Source organism: Panthera leo, chromosome A1, assembly GCF_018350215.1.
Source record: "Panthera leo isolate Ple1 chromosome A1, P.leo_Ple1_pat1.1, whole genome shotgun sequence".
NCBI classification, from domain to species: domain Eukaryota; kingdom Metazoa; phylum Chordata; class Mammalia; order Carnivora; family Felidae; genus Panthera; species Panthera leo.
The window spans coordinates 78,619,203-78,637,243 of NC_056679.1; the positions used below are offsets into that span (position 1 = coordinate 78,619,203).

The following is an 18,041-nucleotide window of genomic DNA, read 5'->3' on the forward strand; positions in this document are numbered from 1 at the left end:
AACTAATGTATTCATCTTCCAAAAGACATTCTAAGGCTTTTATACAAAACCAAAATATTTCCCAATGTGTTGTATCTTAAGGAAGAAATACATTCATATCTTCTGTCTAAGGAAGTTGTAACAGGTCCCTTTTGTCATAATGCCATTGATACCCACTCCTCCAGGTAAATGGCAAACCATTAACATCCTAGCTTTACAGACTGAGATGGGAAACTTCAAGGTGAAGAGGTTAAATGCCTTCTTCAGGTCAAGTGGAAGGAGTGGGAATAAAATGTGGACATTTTATGGACACGCGAACCTGCTGTGTCTCCAAAAGAAAATATATAAACATGTTAGCTTTCATCATTTGATTAGGAAAATTACTTTTTTGTTCAGGAAAATTACAAAAACTCTAAAATATTTAGAAAGCAGTCTGAGTAAGTGACAAGTAGATCAAGGTAGGAATACTTAGCAAATGACTCAATAACTTACTCCCTCTTCATTTTTCAAAAAAAAATATGCGAATTGTTTTGTTAACATTTTAAAGATAGGCCCATTAAAAAATGAAATTATCCTTGTAGGTAGAGGGATGTTTGAATTTCACGAGTCATATATTGTATTCAAAGGAACAAAATGGAATCTAAGAGCAAAGCATTAAAGGAAAAAATTAATATTTGCTTTTAGAAGTAAAAGTTAATTAAAACCGCATACAGCTCATTTTACTGGAGTTAGGAATTGGGTGAATTCTTCTTGACTTTATTGACGAAAGTGAAGTGAATGGATTTCTAGACACACTTGGTCTTCTGGAAATCTCTGAGCTGAGGACTCAGCATAGTGAGAGGTATAGTGAGGCCTCCGGCATGGTGTGTGAATTTGCTAATTACATTTCCCTGCGGTGGCATGAACCAGTATTTGAGAACACGTATCAAAACCTCAAGTATGGGGCGCCTGGGTGGCTCAGTCGGTTAAGTGTCCGACGTCAGCTCAAGTCATGATCTCACGGCTTGTGGGTTTGAGCCCCACGTCAGCCTCTGTGCCGACAGCTCGAAGTCTGGAGCCTGCTCTGGATTCTGTGGTCTCCCTCTCTCTGTCTCTCTCTCTCTCAAAAATAAAAGCATTTAAAAAAATTCAAAAACCTTCAAGTACAACACTGTTAGTGCAAGCCTAAAATTATGAAATATCTATTTTTCTACTGTGTGCTTTTACAAAACACTCTTAATTTGAAAAAAAAATAGCTTGAGCCATTTACTACTTTCTCATAAACACATGAATTGGCAGCTTCTGTGCAAACACCATAGTTTTCATAACCGAAAACTTAGCAATATGAGACCAGGTCATCCCCCCACACCAGATTCCAGGAGTTCCACCTACACGGTTGAGAACTGGGTAGTTCTCGATGGTCTGTGATGTGGGAAATAGCTTGGCACGTTTGCATGGCATGTCCTCATGGGATCTTACAGGTTATTCTTGCAGAATAAGAGACGAAAGATAAGATGCAGAAGAGAAAAGTTTTTCGTGCTGGCACTAATCACTAGAGCTGCTACGTGATGATTAAGGTTTACACAATTTGATCCTGAAGTCAGTAATCCATTTTCTTCTGAATGAATTGAATGGCTGTTATTAATGATTTACTATAGTCTTGGGACTTCTTCCCTTTAAGGTTTTAAATCTTTTCCTTTACCCTCTTTATATTTAAAGATATCCGTATTTTCACCTGAAATGGCTTTCTTACCAAATAATCCAGTGGGTGGCTAATTCGCCCTCCAGGCACCTGAATTAATTACCCTCATCTCTTGCGGTTGTGGTCTGGGGAAATTGTTCCGCCGATTTTGCAGAAGCGTTGGAAATATTCCCCTCGCTTCTGTGGAAAGTGACCTTGAGGAGATTACATTAGTAATCATTAGTACCCCGCTCTGGGCATCTCCAGTTAAAATATCAAGTACAATGAGTCTTGTGTAGTAACGAAGTCCTACCGTGTATAATTCTGCTCCGTCACTGCTCCGCAGACTTAGATGTAGGATTTCACAAACATGATCTTCCTCAAAACAGTTCACGTTCTGTTGACTAGTGGGCGTGCGATCTGAGATGTGCAAAGTCACTCAGATGCTAAGAGAGCAGGATGCACATCCAGACGGAAGGGTGGGGGTGGCGATGAGCCCGTAGCCCGAGAGGAATGATATTAGCAGTGAGTGGTTGTAGTGCTTGCCCTGTAGTTACCGTTTTAATAACCCAGTTAATTTTCCGGAGATGAAGAGATGTCTGCTGCTATTATCCCCATTGCACAGATGGGAAACTTAAGGCACAGAGAGGAACCCCCTTGCCCTGCGCCCATCCATCTGGGAGACAGACATCGACATGCCTTGAGCACACAACGATTCTGCCCCCCCCCAACCCCCCATCATCCACCAGGGCAATTCTCTTACCTACCTCTTGTCTTTAAGACAAGGTTTTGAAAGTTCACATTTGCTTACCTGAGGCGCAGCAGGTGGGAGCCATATGGTTGGGGTAGAGAAAGTGGTTACGTAAATTTAAAAATGCCAAACATGCACTTTACGGCTATTGGGGTGTATATACAATTTTGGAATACCATATGTGGGCCACTTGGCCCTTGACGTTGAGAAAAACTGGATTTTAATTATCTGTGCCTTTCTATACGCAATTATCCCATTTGGTCCCAAAATGTTTTCATCTGATGTCATAATATGACTAATATTATTATGCCAATTATTTCTAGTTGCTCAGTTTCAAAAATTATGAGACCAAATTCAAATGAAGGGAGAGAGTCATCGGCTGGTGTAGGCCACTAGGGTGCTCCATTGCGCCAAATGGTGTCCAGCGTCTAGTTGGGTTTATTTTAGAACGTGAAATAAAGTCAGCACGCTGTTCTCTCCACCCATTGAAAAGACCAGGATGATAGGAGTTGGGCAAAAATGTAGCATATCTGGAGAAGAAAGGAGGAGAGCCAGGCTGAATAAGGAAGGGTCCGATCTGCAGAATGTTCTTACAAAAATTGTTTTATTACTTTTGATATAGTGCATCCATAGTTTATAAGATATAAATAGGTAGTCAAAAATGATGTAAAGAACAACAAAAACTGTACATCTCTTTGCATATAGTCGGTGTTTCTTAAATACCTATTTGGTTTAAAGCCTCCCTGAAAAAAAGCAGCCCTCGAGGCAGTTTTACTTAAAAAGAATCACCTAAGCCAAATGGAAATTCTTGTTCATCTGAAATACTTTATTTTCCTGCAGGAACATTCTGAGTAAAGAGTATTTTGAGTTTTCCGATCAGAGTGTTAGCTGAATTTTCACCGTTTAATATATTATCCCATTGGGCCATTTGTTTGAAAAGGAGTTCTTTTTAAAGTTGGCCGTATGGAAGGCATCAAGCATATGCAAAAGCAGAGGGAACAGATTAATGGAATCTCTCCACGGCCAGTCTCGCTTAGTCTCTAATCCCGCCCGGGGCTCCTCCACTCCTACTGGATGATTTTGAAGTGCATTCCAATGTCAAATCAATTTATCAATAAATATTTATAAATATTTTATTATTGAAGTCCTTTAGAAAAACTAAAAGATTTATTCTAGAAAGTGCTTTAGAAAAAAAAGAAAGATGTATTCTTAAATCACTTTAATTAGTACGGACCACTTCGTCCACTTCAGCCTTCACAGACATGATCCACTGCTCCTAAGAGTAAGAGAAACCTGCTTCCGGAAAGCATGGCATCAGTTTTCATGACAGAGACAGAACAATTCTCTGGGGTTAGATTTCCACCGAAAATACACTACTGGCCTTTGAGATCTTCCCCAGGAGCTTCGAGGGAAACCCCTGAGATGGGCAGCTGGCTCAGGGAGCCCCTTCTACTACCACACACACACACACACACACACACACATGTGGATCTCTAAATATTATACCCAGACTAAGGGTGAAAGACCAACGTTCCAAAAGACAAGCTACAGGTGCTTCTGAAATCAATATTTTATGAGGTTTCGATGCTTCTATGCCACGTTAGGGACAGCTACTCAGTCATTGTTTAGTAACAAGAAGAATGTTTTGAAATCACAGAAATGTCGTGCACTTCCTGGCAGAGATCTGTGACTTGCTCGAGGACGGTGTCTGTGAGCTGCCATTTGGGGACACTTTCTTCATTTCATCTCTGACGCATTCTGGTGAGATCACAGCATAAGAAATGGGTGCGCCTTATGCATGTCTCTGCCTCCCGTGACGGGATGCAGGGCTTGGCCTCCCCTAGGCTTCCTGCCTCTACGCAGACACTTCTAGCACAGTCCAGTGCAGGGCCATTCGCCTTCCTCCCTCCCTGCACGCTTTCTCTCTGTGGTGACTTCCTGGGGGCAGGGGAGTGGCCTGAGGCATCCTGACAGCCATGAAGGGCGTGGACAGACAGGCACATAGTTTACTGATGCGTTGCTGTCTGCCTTCCTGCATCACGTAAGAGCCTCCTTCCCGTGAAACAAGGCATTCCTCCGTGTTCTGGAACCATCTGGAGTTAACACTAAATGTCCCTGATTTTCCAAATGAGTAAGTCCTTTGGAAAGATGAGCTTAGCATCCCCAAGAAGCGAGTGGATATTAGGCGAGGAAGAGCCATCTAGGTTTCTCCCAGTGCCGGGGAGCCAAGCTTTGACATAAGAAGAAGATCCCTCTCTGGGAGAAAAGGATGTTTTTCACCAAGTTCTTGGCCCTTCTGCAGGAACAGGTGGCCTCTGTGTTTGGGACATGTTTGTAGTGTTTCTAATTTCCCGGATAATACTTGGTTCACCTCCGCTTAAAAATGAGCTTTCAGTGTTAATAAATTGGTCAGCAGCCAACTCACCTGTGTGACGAGCACAGAGCAGTTTGTCCTCTGTATCAATTGTACACTTTTTAAAAAGCCTGATGTGTGTTGTGAATGGCTGTGACATTCTTCGCACCATTTAGAGCACCTTCTCTTTATAAATGCCCGAGAATTCACACAGGGAAATTGTGCAACCGGGGGCCCGTAAGGGACTTGCATTAACTTGTAGAGCTAATTCCCTAACCCATTTACTTAATGCAAGTACAGGGCTTGCTACGGGGAGTCAAGAAATGGAGAAATCCGGCCCCTGCCCTCTCACCAACTGTCGGAGGCAGCCAGGCCCATCCAATTCAGTGAGTCAAAGTCTAGGAGAAGAGAGAGGCTTTAGCCTGAAGGTCATAAACCATGGGTGGGTCATTAACTGAGCTCCCAGTGGCCCGTGAGCCCCAGGGTTGTGCTCACACCTTGTTGGTGGAGAGAGGTCCTGGACCTCCTCAGATTCTCATGACACGTCGCACGGTGTGCTTGGTGAGTGGCTGCCGGAGAGGGTGCGAGAGCCTCACTCCAGGGCTGCCCTGCGAACAGGGAGAGTGGTACCCAGCCCGGAGAGGATGGGGCCATCCAGGTGCACAAGTGGGGGAGTAGGCATGGCAGCCAGGGGGCCCGCTGTGTGCGGAGACACGTGAGCCTGGGGTACATGGTCCCATCAGAGCATAGTCGTGAAGGGCAAAGAATGTACAGAGATGGAACAGCAAGCACTAGTCGCCTTGCCTGGGATGAAGGCAGGATGAGCTTTCCACCTGGAAGTTGTGTGACAAGGTCCTGAACGGTCTCCATCATCTCTCTTGGTCACGTGGCAGTTCAGCAGGAACGCTTAGGACCTTCCCCACAAGAGTGCAAAGAGCCAGGGGAGGGAAAGGAACCAGACGGATAATAGCAGTTCTAGGTATGGGCATGTGACCTCGTATAACTGGAAATACTCAGAAATGCTGTGGAACATCTGTTAATGGTATTCTGCTAATAATATTAATAGCCAATGTTTGTGGACGGTTCTTTCCTGTTGCCCCGAGCACGCACAGTCTCTTCTGTCCCCAGATCCTCAGCCCTGTGTGAGGCCAGTGAAGCAGGTGTCAGCATTCCCCTCTGCTAATGAGCAATCCGAGACCTGGAGGGATTAAGTGATTCTCCCATAATCACAGGAACTAACGGGCCCCAGAGTCAGGAATCAAACAAGGCTCCTTTCTCCAAAACCAGGGAGAGATTTCTATTTCTGTTCTGTGAGGCCATTGTCAGCCTCGAAAACCAATTGAGATTTTGAAAAGATGTGGAGTCCCCGTCCGAGAGGATAATTACTTTCGAAAGTTACACAGGAACTCATGACCAGGAAAAGAGACGGGAATACTTTTCCTTTCCGGTGATTTTTTTTCAGCTGCCCCCATGATTGGGATAGGAGAAAGACACCCAGAAAAGCCTCCATCACTCGCCTCTTGGTGCCGTTCTAGACAAAAGAAATGAAAACAAGCAGCAGCAATTCAGTAGTTTCTGAATTATGGCAACCTAGAAACAGGTGAAGGTAATGGCCGGAAGTTAGAAATAGGTCTGGACAAAAATCTAGCGTCAGGCTTCCATTCAGGGCTCCTCAGTAAGGATTTGTTGGGGAAATATTAAGCTCACAGATCTCACAGCCATGGTATGCTCACTAGACCGTGGTGTTTCGTTATCCTTTGAAACCCGGTAGCAAAACCAAGAAGAGAGGTGTGGCAATTAAATATGTAGATCAACCCAATCAAGAAGTTACCTTTGAGTAGTGGGAATCATGGGAAATTACATGAACATATTGGCTGTGGGTCTGTAGCCACCAGTCTTCCCAGAGACATGTATCTTGCATGAACAGCTCGTCACTTCTGCAATGAGCCAAAGGCAGCTGAGCAGCCATCACCACTGGGATGTTCTGTGATGCACTGTCAGCGGGAGAAGAATCTATTGTACCTGGAATTCTGAAGAAAAAAAAAAAAAAGAGGTCGTCTTTTCAGAAGTGGATTATCTTTCATAACCAGTAAATATTTTTCATGCTATCAACCCGTTAAAGCAAGCAGCTATTGTGAATTGTGGGTCTCTCTACTGGATTGTGAATTAAACTCCCACTGGGGGCTCCAAAGAGAAGCCCAGGGCTTTATCTTCGGAGGCTCTCAGCAGCTCTCCTTAAGCAAGTTAATAAAGACCTTCCTGACAATCTGCATCTCATTATTGCCACATAATACAACATCCTGGGGTTTTCTTCCTTCTGTGAAGAAATGCTTAAAAGCAACACGGTGCATGGAATGTTTTCCTAAAGACGGGCTGGATCGGTGCCATGGTCTCTCTCTCCTTAAGAGTGTTGGCAGAGGAAAACCTATTTCTTAATTGCCTACCAGCGTTCAGGTCCTTTATGCCGACTTGAATCATTTTTATGATTAATCCTCAGATTAGCCTAGAAAATCTCACACTACCTGAAAGCCGGCTCTATCCAATATCACTTTATCCAGCGCTCGGTTCCATGGATCCACAACGGTCACCTGGCATCCGCTGTGTGCGAAGCTTCACGGGGTGCTTTCTGCTCTGGCTTTACTTCCATCTTTTTTCTGGTTTCTCCTTGAAATCTGTAACGTTCGTACCTGTCCTCTGTACATTTGCAATCACTGGCCTATTGCAGTCACACATGGTAATTGTAATAAGACAGTAAACAACAATCTCATTTCTTTTGGTCCGCACTCAGGTGACTGGGTCCTCAAGGATGCAGGGCCCAGACAATGGCAGGCATGGGCTGGATCTGACATTACACAGCTTTACAGTAAAACCCGCCCTGTACCATGATGCCTGAGAATTGGTGCATTCCCCGGAATTGCTGAGAAACCTACAAAACAGCTTCCTCACACCCAAAAGTCTAGCTCATCACCAAACCTAATTTTGCCAAGGAAAGTTTCCTTTTAAAGAATCAGAGAACTGACGTATACACAGTGGGTACGTGAGAGAATTTCCCAGGCAAATGTGCATGTTTTGGATTTTGGTCTTACTATTCTTTGATGTGGAAAGATGGACAATCCAGGAAGAAGTAAGTCTGAGAGAGAAGATGGAGACAAAGCATCGGGGGAAAACTAGGATCCCCAAAAAGGCATTTCCACGCTACCAGAAAGTGAAGCTGAGCTCCCAGCTTTTAAACTACCTTCTGACGTCACGCCAGATCCATTCACTGGAGCTACGTTTACTTGATCTTGTTCTCAGGTGAGATCACTGGTTGGATGGAGGCAGGCTGGTTTTCGCAGCAGAATGGAGGGGACGCAGCAATGTGCAAACAACTGCTGTGATATGGGGGAGCCCCCTCCCACGTCCTTTCTTAGGTACTCAGCCAGCGCCCAGCCCCAAGACACTGTGCAGCAAAAGAGTATTTTTTAATGTATTTTATTTTCATGAGAATTGCATTGACTCTGTTTCGTCTCCTGGTATTTCTGTACCTTTACATATATCCGGTGATGGAGTCCTTCTCAGATTTTTTAATGGATAAATTGCTTTCAAAATAACGACTGCAATCCTTAAGGAAAAAAATATTCTACGATGCTCCATTTCCCAGACGTTGGCTCGCCTTCCGGTGTTACCATGCTGTTCGAGCGCCTTCTGGCCACCCCTCGTGTCCACATAAACCTTAGCCCAACTAGAGGCTGATTGAATCACTTATGTGTCATACAAGACAGTAAAACTCTAATTGTTAACATGAATTTCACTGGTGCAGTTGTGATGTGCAGGGGTCTCCGTTCGGTTACCGATCCTTGAAATCGTGCCTAATTTACAGAGACTAAAGAGCAGCACAACACAAGAGGCTCTGGGCTTATGTATGGTGATGAGGGATCATAAAAATGTCTTTTTAATCTGATGATCGTTAGAAAACCCAGTGATGTGGTCCAGCTGCTAGTCAGAGAGCATTTTCATTGCTGTGAGGATTGAATCCATCCTAGGAACCCTTTGTAACGATTTTAGGAGAAATGTCCTTTTTTTTTTTTTTTTTTTTTTAATTCAGGTAACAAAATAATTCTATGACATGGCCCCAAAACACGCAGTTCTTTTCAGGCCCCCCCCCAAAAAAAAAAAATTAGACACTAACACTGGGCAAAATGATTAAACTGGCAATGATATTTTGTATTGCCATTTGCCCCAAGTTTTGTTCATTTATTTAAAAAATGCATTGAGGATCTGTTTTGTGTCAGGCATTGTGCTAAGTTGTATGGATTGTTCAGGTCAAATGTGGGGACTGTTCAGAAGCAGCAGACAGCAGGGAAACATGAAAAATCCAATGGATCCAGGCGGTGGGAAACGGTTTGCGTGAAAACACCATTTGGGTGTCACAGAACGCCGCTTCCCCTCCATGCGTGTGCAATGCAGCATTTTTATTCAGTTCATTCCATTCTTCTTCATCTTTAGGTGCTTACCATGACCCATTAAGTTGATTCCCCAACCTGTAAATATGTCTTTTGGAGCCCTGGTCTAGAAAGTGGGGTTTATACGGAGGGACAGGAGTGGGGGCGGGGAGGTGTTAGACCAAACATGAGGAGAGGTAGCTCCAGGACAGGTGGACCCCAGCCCTCATGCTAGGGGCCAGTGTGTGCTCTGTCGCACACTATGGTCATAGGGTTTTATACAAGGGCATGGTGACATGGTCAAGTTAAGTTTGGGGGTACCTACACGAGGCCGTGTGGGTAGGATAGATGTCTCTCTCTCTCTGAATTCTCTACATTCATGTAAATGTAAACATATAACTTTAGCAAGGATTCATGAGAAATGCTTAGTTGTGGGGCATGCGGAAAGGGGATCCCACCTGCCAACCGGCCATTGGGTGGTTTCTTCCTGCTCTCCTGGAAGAAAGGAGAACCCATTTGAGACACAGGGGCAGCCTTGCCCTACAGGGTCCCAGTGTCCTCCCGCTGAGTAACTGACATCTACACTCTGACATGTCATTGCGGCTGCTCAAGGGAAATCCAAGCACAGGAGCACATGATTTTAGAGGCCTAAGGAATTAGCAATGCCAACCAGCCAATGTGGGCAGGTGGGGCTGTTCCTCAAGAGATGAGCACGGTGCCACGTTGCTGTTGTTGAAACATCGAAGTATCTCCCTACCAGTTGGAAGTGACTGTCGTTCAGGGCCTGTGGGGTCCCCAAGCCCAGCACCCGCCCCATCCCGCCTTGGGTGTCCTGGCCCCAGGCCTGTCCAGTTTCTTCTCGGTTAGATGTTGACACAACGGGCTTGAGGTAAATGGTTTGTGCTTATTCGGTTGGTGTTGGCCCGTGCCCTTTGGGTTTAAATAGTTGAGGTGGGCAAATTTTGTGATTACTCCTGAACAAGGAGTTTGAAAAGACTCAGCATACATCACTGCGATTTTTTTTTTAACTCTTGCTGATTTTACTGGTTCTCTCTCACCTGCCGCAGTCACACGGTTGAAATTAATGTCCGCAAGTAGAGAGCTCTCCTGTCCGGAATGATAGGCATATGGATCAGTAAACCTCTAGTCATGCTTAAGTCTATGTGATGGAGATCGGGGCTGGCTGGAGGGCTCGGAACATCAGGGTAGGACTGGAATGTGAGCCAATGTCCCTGAAATGGAGGAACATAGATTATATTATTCTTAAGGACCAAAGCTGTTATCCTTTTTTTTATGTATATGAACTTCTTTTTAATGCTTATTTATTTATTTTGAGAGAGAGATAGAGAGCAAGTGGGGAACGGGCAGAGAAAGAGAGAGACAGAGAATCCCAAGAAGACTCCGTGCTTTCAGCACAGAGCCCGACGCAGGGCTCCATCCCACAAACCGTGAGATCATGACCTGAGCCCAGATCAAGAGTTGGACGCTTAACCTACTGAGCCACCCGGGCGCCCCCAAAGTAGTTATTCTTAAAGCAGATTATCTATTAAAGATCCAAGAAGGGCTCTATTACTAGCTACATATAAAAGCGAGCAAATACCAGGAGACAACATAGACTCCATACAGTTCTCACAAAAATTAAATAAATGCCCTCCGAGGTTCTATCAGATCCAGGGATGGGCATTGACGTAGGAAAGGATGCGTGTGCTGGTAGAAGGGCATGGGACTCCTCTGTGTACCATCACACGATGCCCCACGGGTGTCCCAAATACCACATGTTCCTGATAAAAGAGCAGAATATTATCCTCCTCGCCTTGGAAAGTGAGGGGGACCCATTTCCCTAAACCAAAGCGCCCCCCCTGCCAGGGCCCACAGAGCTGCATTCCATGACTCCTGGATTTACATTACCACCTGGCACTTGGGAAATGTAAAAATAACAGCAATATAAATAACCGCATGACCTATGAAATTACACATGAGGAATGGGTCTCCGGGCCAGGCCAGCGTGTTGTTTAGATGTTGCATATTCAGCTAATTATAGGAGAGGCGAGCTACCCAAGCACACGGAAAGGGAAGGGATTGGCGTGATTTGTTTCCCATTATGGCAGGGACAGAATGGATAGATGGGCACAAAAGGATCCAGCTAGTTAAATTTAAAGGAAAATTGGCACGACATAATTTTCTGTGCATTTCTGGGTTCTAAAAGCCCTATTTATACCCACAGGCATTTTTTAGCTTTACTATTCTTCCCCGGCTCAGCACATATGTTGTTGAAGATACCACTCTATTTCCTGACTCAGTTGGTGTTTTCTAGTGCAACCCCCTCCTTGCACTTAGCAGGGGAGAGGGTGGCAGGAGTTCGGAGCGGGGGACGAGGAAGCATTGCCGTTCCAACCTACTTAGCCTGGAGGGTCAGTGTCTGTGGCACTTGCTGGCACAGAAGAATGCTTAAAACATAAGTTCAAGGGGGGATTTTGATCTACTCAAGAACAGCGATTTCATAAGGGTTGTTAAAGAGTAGGAAGGTGCACTGGGGGCCGGAGTTAGCCTTTTAAGATCAGTAGCGTCGGGAAATTATGTTTTCTCAACCCACGCAGCCTTTGCAACTGCTACAGTGCTCTATTTTTTGTTTTCTGTTTTCCTAAGCAATCAAGTTCCTATGGAAATACAACTGGATTGTGGGACGCAGGTGCGTCCCAAGGGTAATCACATGGGAGTCCGGTTTTCCGTCTCCAGTGCCCTGATACTGTTAGACCCTGCAGCCCTCCCTTGGCACCTTTCTGCAAATATGAGCAAAGGGGCGATAAAGTCAGATTCACATGGCTTAGGGTCCGTTACACCTGTGCTGTACAAAAGCTATAGAGACTGAGCGTGCACCCCTCAGTGTGAGCAGACACACCCCCTGTAGGGAAGACCCCAGTCTGCATACATCTCACGTCTCGTTACGCAAGCCTGCACATGAGGTCTGTCTGCTTATTTGAGGTTAGGATCAGACACTGTCTGTGGGAATCCTTACACTTGACATTTGTCTTTCTCTGAGGCAATAAGCCATATGTTTGGGTTGTGCTATCGTGTATTTTTTTTTTTTTTTTTTAGAGTTTAATTCACTTCCTAGAAACTTGTTATAGCAGAACGCAGGGCAATTTGGGAGTGCTAAACCCTTATTTGTATTTCTTCCTCTAAGATTTTAGAAAAATCAGAGGCGTAAAAGACATTGTTCCTTGTAATACAAACTAGATGCCGACTTGGGCTAAGTGATCCCATCCAAATTTAATTACACACCATCTATGTGTATCTGTAAGCACAGTCCAGCCGTAACTCCTAAATTTTAGGAACGAGAACTCGAGAAGTAGCAGGACTATGCCAGCCACGTCTCTCGCCGTTTGTACCTTTCCTTAATGCCAAAGAGGAAAAAGCAAGCACATTCCCTTTGCGCATAGCCTTTCTAGAAGAGGAATTTTCCTATAGAGTTGCGGAATGAATCCCAGCCAGCATGAGTAATGAGTTGAAAATGTATTTTCACATTTTTTCTGCCTTGCATAGCACTCTCGGTATTAAATCAGTCAAACGGCTATAGTTTGTTTTTCTCTCCTGCGTTACTGAAACCTGGATCCTGTCTCCTATGTTTCCAAAATACACTCTAAAATTATCTCGAGTTCAGGTAACTAAGAACGAAATGACGTGCTTAGCATTCATCTTAAAGAAACACACCGTGGCTCATTCCTTACTTGTTCTGTACGACCTTTCAGTGGCATGGGTGCCCTCAGCCCCCCTTTGTCCCTCCGCCCTGTCTTCCAGCCCACACCTGCCTGCTTGTGTCCACCGTCACTGGGCCTCACCTTCTGCTGCCCATCGGCGGGGGGTGGCATCGCTCTCCTGCAAGAGACCCTCCCTGCTGAGGGATGCTGGAGTCTCTCCCACACACGGTCTTCTCAGTCCTAATAAATGCTCTGCTTCAAATCATTGCCACTCTGTTTAGGCCTTGGGCATGTGGCTGTCCCTTGAAGGTCGACGTGCACAGCCCCAGACTTGTCCTGTGTCCACTCACCTCGGCTGGTGCTGACTTACTGAGGTCCCTCAGCTCCAAGGGACCTGTAACTCGGACCTCCCTGCCCAACCGGTCCTTCTGACCCTGCCCAAGCCTAAATGCTCTGTGCTCTTCTCTGAACTTTCCTCCAGCCTCATCCAGCTGGACACATTTTTGCTAGATTAATAACATTTAAAAATTACAGTCTTGGGGCACCTGGATGGCTCAGTCCATTGACGGTCCGACTCTCAATTTCGGCTCCAGTCATGATCCCAGGGTCATGGGATCAAGCCTGGTGTTGGGCTCTGTGCTGAGCGTGGAGACAGCTTAAGATTCTCTCTTCCTCCCTCTGCCCCCCCCCCCAATACAGTTTTTATGTTATGCCCTTCCTTACCTAAGAACATGCTAGACCCCACTCTGGTGACGGTGCGTAAGTTGCAAACTTATGCCCACTTCTCTCTGCCCTTCCCCTCTCCTCTCTCTTCTCTCCTCCCTCCCCTCCTTTCCCCTCATCTGTGGGCAGAAAGGCTTTCCAGACAGTCATTTTTTCCAGACATTGAAGATTATACCATGGTGGGGGACAGGTGTGGAAGTGTCTTTAAGAAAAAAAATAAATATGATGGGGCACCTGGTGGCTCAGTTGGTTGAGTGTCTGACTTCAGCTCAGGTCACGATCTCACAGTTGAAGAGTTCGAGCCCCGCTTTGGGCTCTGTGCTGACGGCTCGGAGCCTGGAGCCTGCTTCGGATTCTGTGTCTCCCTCTCTCTCTGCCCCTCCCCTGATCACGCTCTGTCTCTCTCTCTCTCTCTCTCTCTCTCAAAAATAAATAAGCACTAAAATTTTTTTTTTAAAAGAAAAAGAATAAAAATGACAACAATTTAGGGAGTGAATTGAAGGTTTATTTAAAATGAGGAAATAAAGCAAAGCTGTCTCATGCAAGCGATAACTACATGCATTGACCGACTGACCCTTGGGTTTCTGACTTGGCCTTTGCAAGTGAGTGTGAGTCTGGGACCCTCACGGCCGAGACTCCTGGTCAACCCCCCTCTGCCCCTGTCCAGGCACCAAGATTCCAGAGCCAACATCTGTCACGCTCCTTGCAGTTCTCTGACATTAAAGTTCCTAAAACCATGTAAACTAAGGTCTTAAAAACCTGACCACGCATAAACCTTGCTGATTGGTAGCACAGTAGTGGAAACCTGAATGCTTACTGTGGGTCAGGAACAGATTTCAAAGATCCCAAAGCCCTTTCCTCCACTCAAGTTAACAAGCAGGTGGAAGACAACCAGCTCTGGCCCTTTGAATATGGAGAAAACGTCCCCCTCGCACAACGTGAAATTTTCTTCACCTCGTAATTTTAAATAAGTAGAGATTGGAACTCAAACGTGTAAAAACAGTGGAAGTCTTTTCACGATTCCAGTAATCTCTTATGAACGAGGAGAAACTGTTCCTGACTTTTCTCCCTCATCGTTCACATGAATTCTTCAGCCAGTAACTTCGTCAGTTCTTCCAATTACACAACACGTAGTTTCCTTTTAGAAAACAAAGTCTCTATAGCAATTTTGTCATAGCAATTCGTTTATTCTTTATTCTATTTTTTCTTTCTTTTTTTAAAAAAAAAATTTAACGTTTATTTATTTTGAGAGACAGAGTGCGAGCAGGGGAGGGGCAGAGAGAGAGGGAGGGAGACACAGAATCTGAAGCAGGCTCCAGGCTCCAAGCCGTCAGCACAGAGCCCAACGCGGGGCTCGAACCCACGAACCGTGAGATCACGACCTGAGCCAAAGTCAGACACTTACCCGTCTGAGCCACCCAGGCGTCCCATCTATTTTTTCTTTCTTTCAGCAAATATTTTATCGAGCACCTACTCTGTGCCCGTACTTGCACTCCACAAGGGGCAGGCGGAAAACAAATGAAGGGAGTGGAATGTGCCTGCCGTGAGAAGGACCACCCAGGGCACTAAAGCCGGGAGTAAGGAAAGAAACTGACCTGAGGCGGAGAGAGGTGCTATCTTCTAGAAGGTGGTCCAGAAAACCTGTCCGCTCGGGGCAGATTTGAGCAGAGCCTAAGCTACACACAGAGCTCCGTCCATGCTCTCTCCGGACAGGGGGATGCATTAGCGGAGGGGCCCCAGGCCTAAGTGGCAAAGACGTAGTTGGAAATGAGGTCCAGGATGAGCCGGGAATCAGGTGGTGGATGGTCTCAGCCACAGGAAGCCTTTGGATCTCAATCTAAATGAAATAAGAAATGAGTGGAGAGACTCGACTGGGCAAATGGCACCGTCTGACCTAGGCTTCTCAGCCTCAGCCCCACAGACATCCTGGGCAGGACCATTCCTCACCGCGGGGGTGGGCTGGCTGGCTGTGCATTGCTGGGGGCGTTGCAGCATCGCTGACCTCTACCTACTAGATACCAGCAGCCACCCCCTCCTCCAGTGTGAGGACTAGAAACGTCTCCAGACACTGCCACGTGTCTCCTGGTGGGCAATATCACCTTCTCTTGAAACCCAGTGTTCAAAGGATCACATCCACCCAGTGTGATATTTTCATTACATAAAAACGAACACAGCAAAACTGAATTTTTGTTTTCTGAGATTTGCTAGAACTCTCCCCCTAGATTAAGATTCAACTCAACTGTGTCCACGTTGCATGCTTGTGTTTAACAATCGTATCCCAGTGGAAAGGCCAAGGCTTTATCTTTGAGTCAGATCCCAGGGTGATTCATTTCTCCCATACCTGTAACAACAGCACCAGGCAGGGGTCACAGAGCAGTCCTGTTTACAGGCTGGGAGAAAACAGCACAGGTATTCAAATTAACTCGTGTGGTGAAGCAGCCAACCAGAGGTGCCACTGAATTGCATAAACCACTGATTACACAACACGCGCAGATACAAAAGTGATTCAGACATACCTCGAATCGTTATACAGGATTTTACAGCACACACTCCTGTATTTGTTTGCTTAGATTTCCTGAGAGTCTCAGATATTTTCTTTTGCTGTGACTGTGACCGCCTTTTCCTCACCCTCGAAACCCCAGCGGCCACCGCTTGAAGGCGTGAACAGGCTTCGCGGCTTGGTTTGCTCTGGATGATTCCTCTTAGAATTCTCCATAAAGGATGCACTCGTATTTGCACAATTATAAGTAAGGCTTCTCCAGGCTTCATGCCGCTGTCCTCTTGATTTTTCGCTGCTGGAGTTCCTTCACTGCCTAAGTGCAGGGTCCAGGCACACTCTCCATGAGGAATGTTGTAATCACTCGTGTACCGAACTGCCCCTTTACAGCAAAATCAAAGTGTTGAGCGTTTCTGCGTTTGACCCTCACTGTAGTTGAATCAGGCATTAACAAGTTGGGGCACAGACGCCTTTGCGTGTTTGGATTTAACTTGGAGCAAAGGCGTTTATGAGCAGAGGCTGACACAGAATTTAGTAAGCCAAGAACCATCCCCGCAATTAATATTAATGAATATTGGATAACGCCAAAGTGGAGACGTCTATATCGATGTTGCAACTCTTTCAGTGGCTGGAATATAATGCTTACCCTACGGTTCCCAGTTCATTACCACCGAGGCACGGTGATCCAATAAAGCCACAGGAAAACAGCTGCCTTATCCTTTCGATCAGCAAATGAAATGATGGAAGACTTTGCATAGAAGGGCCAAGCAGAGGAGTGAATGTGGGCGGATGGCGGAGCTGGCCCGCCCCGGTCTGAACCCGGCTGCAACACCTACTAATTGAGAAAGGTTTGCGTGTGGGTAACCTCCCCAAACCTCAGTGAGCTCATCTTGAAAACGGGCGTGGAAGAGACAGCTGCTCAGAATCAGAAAAACCAGATGTCACCTCTAGCAGAGCGGTGGCCCAGCATAAACCCCCAGGCTACGTTAATTCTTGTCAGAGCAAAGTGAATGATCACCATCAGATTGGCCGTGAGCGCTTGCCTTTTACATGAAGAAGGACTTAAATCCTCTTTCCAGTCCAAAGCCATCCTTGGGTAGACATATGCTTTTAAGGTAAAACTATAAAGAAAATTTTAGTAGGTCGTGTAAGGATCCCAGCCTCACGTGTAGGACAAATTTAAAATCAGTCCTTGGCTACAGTTTAACCTGATTGGAAATATTTTTAAAACACTCATAGCAAAATGGGAGGTGTTGACTACAAATACGTGGGCTGTTTACGAGCTGGGAATCAGTTATGAGGGAAACTAGCATTGAGCGTTGGTACCAAGAGTGTAAGCAGTATCTTGGAGGGTTGAGTTTTGTCCCGCCAGATGGAAGGGGACTGTCCCAAGTTACCCAGTGAGGGGCTTTCTGGCTCACACCCTTCGTAAGCTCCTTCCTGCAGTGGCCTCCCAGGCCCCGGGCCATATGCATGTCCCCGGTCCCACCTGCCCCTTCCTTCCACATGCCCAACCCATTAGGACCCTACAACCTGGTTCCTGCCTTACGTGTTCATGCGCAAGGGACATCTTCTTTCTCCACAGTCACTTTTCTCCCTCCTTCTCTGAGCCCCAGTGTGACCCCCTAAATATGCTTCCCTGACCAAACTGCCTGACATGGTGACTCTCACCCCCGCTGCCCTTCAGCTTTGTACCCAGCCTGGAGGCTGCCACTTTTAATGATCTGCTCGTTTACTTCTTGGTTGTCCTACTGGGAGGTGAGCATCATAATCGCATCTGGAGCATCCGAAGAGTGTCACCTAGTAGGCATTCAGCAGGCAAGTGAATTAAATAATGAAAAAAAAAAAAAAATAGCTTGAAGAGAGGCAGATAAATATGTCTTGAGATGGCTTTAAAATTTTTTTTAACGTTTATTTATTTTTGAGAGACAGAGCTCAAGCAGGGGAGAGGCAGAGAGA

The 18,041-nt window shown here is 45.8% G+C and overlaps 1 protein-coding gene across 3 annotated transcripts in view; it reads left to right on the forward strand.

Moving 5' to 3' along the window:
* Positions 1-18,041, forward strand: part of MYO16 (myosin XVI) — a 615,829-nt gene that overhangs the window by 552,323 nt on the left and 45,465 nt on the right. The window lies entirely within an intron of this gene.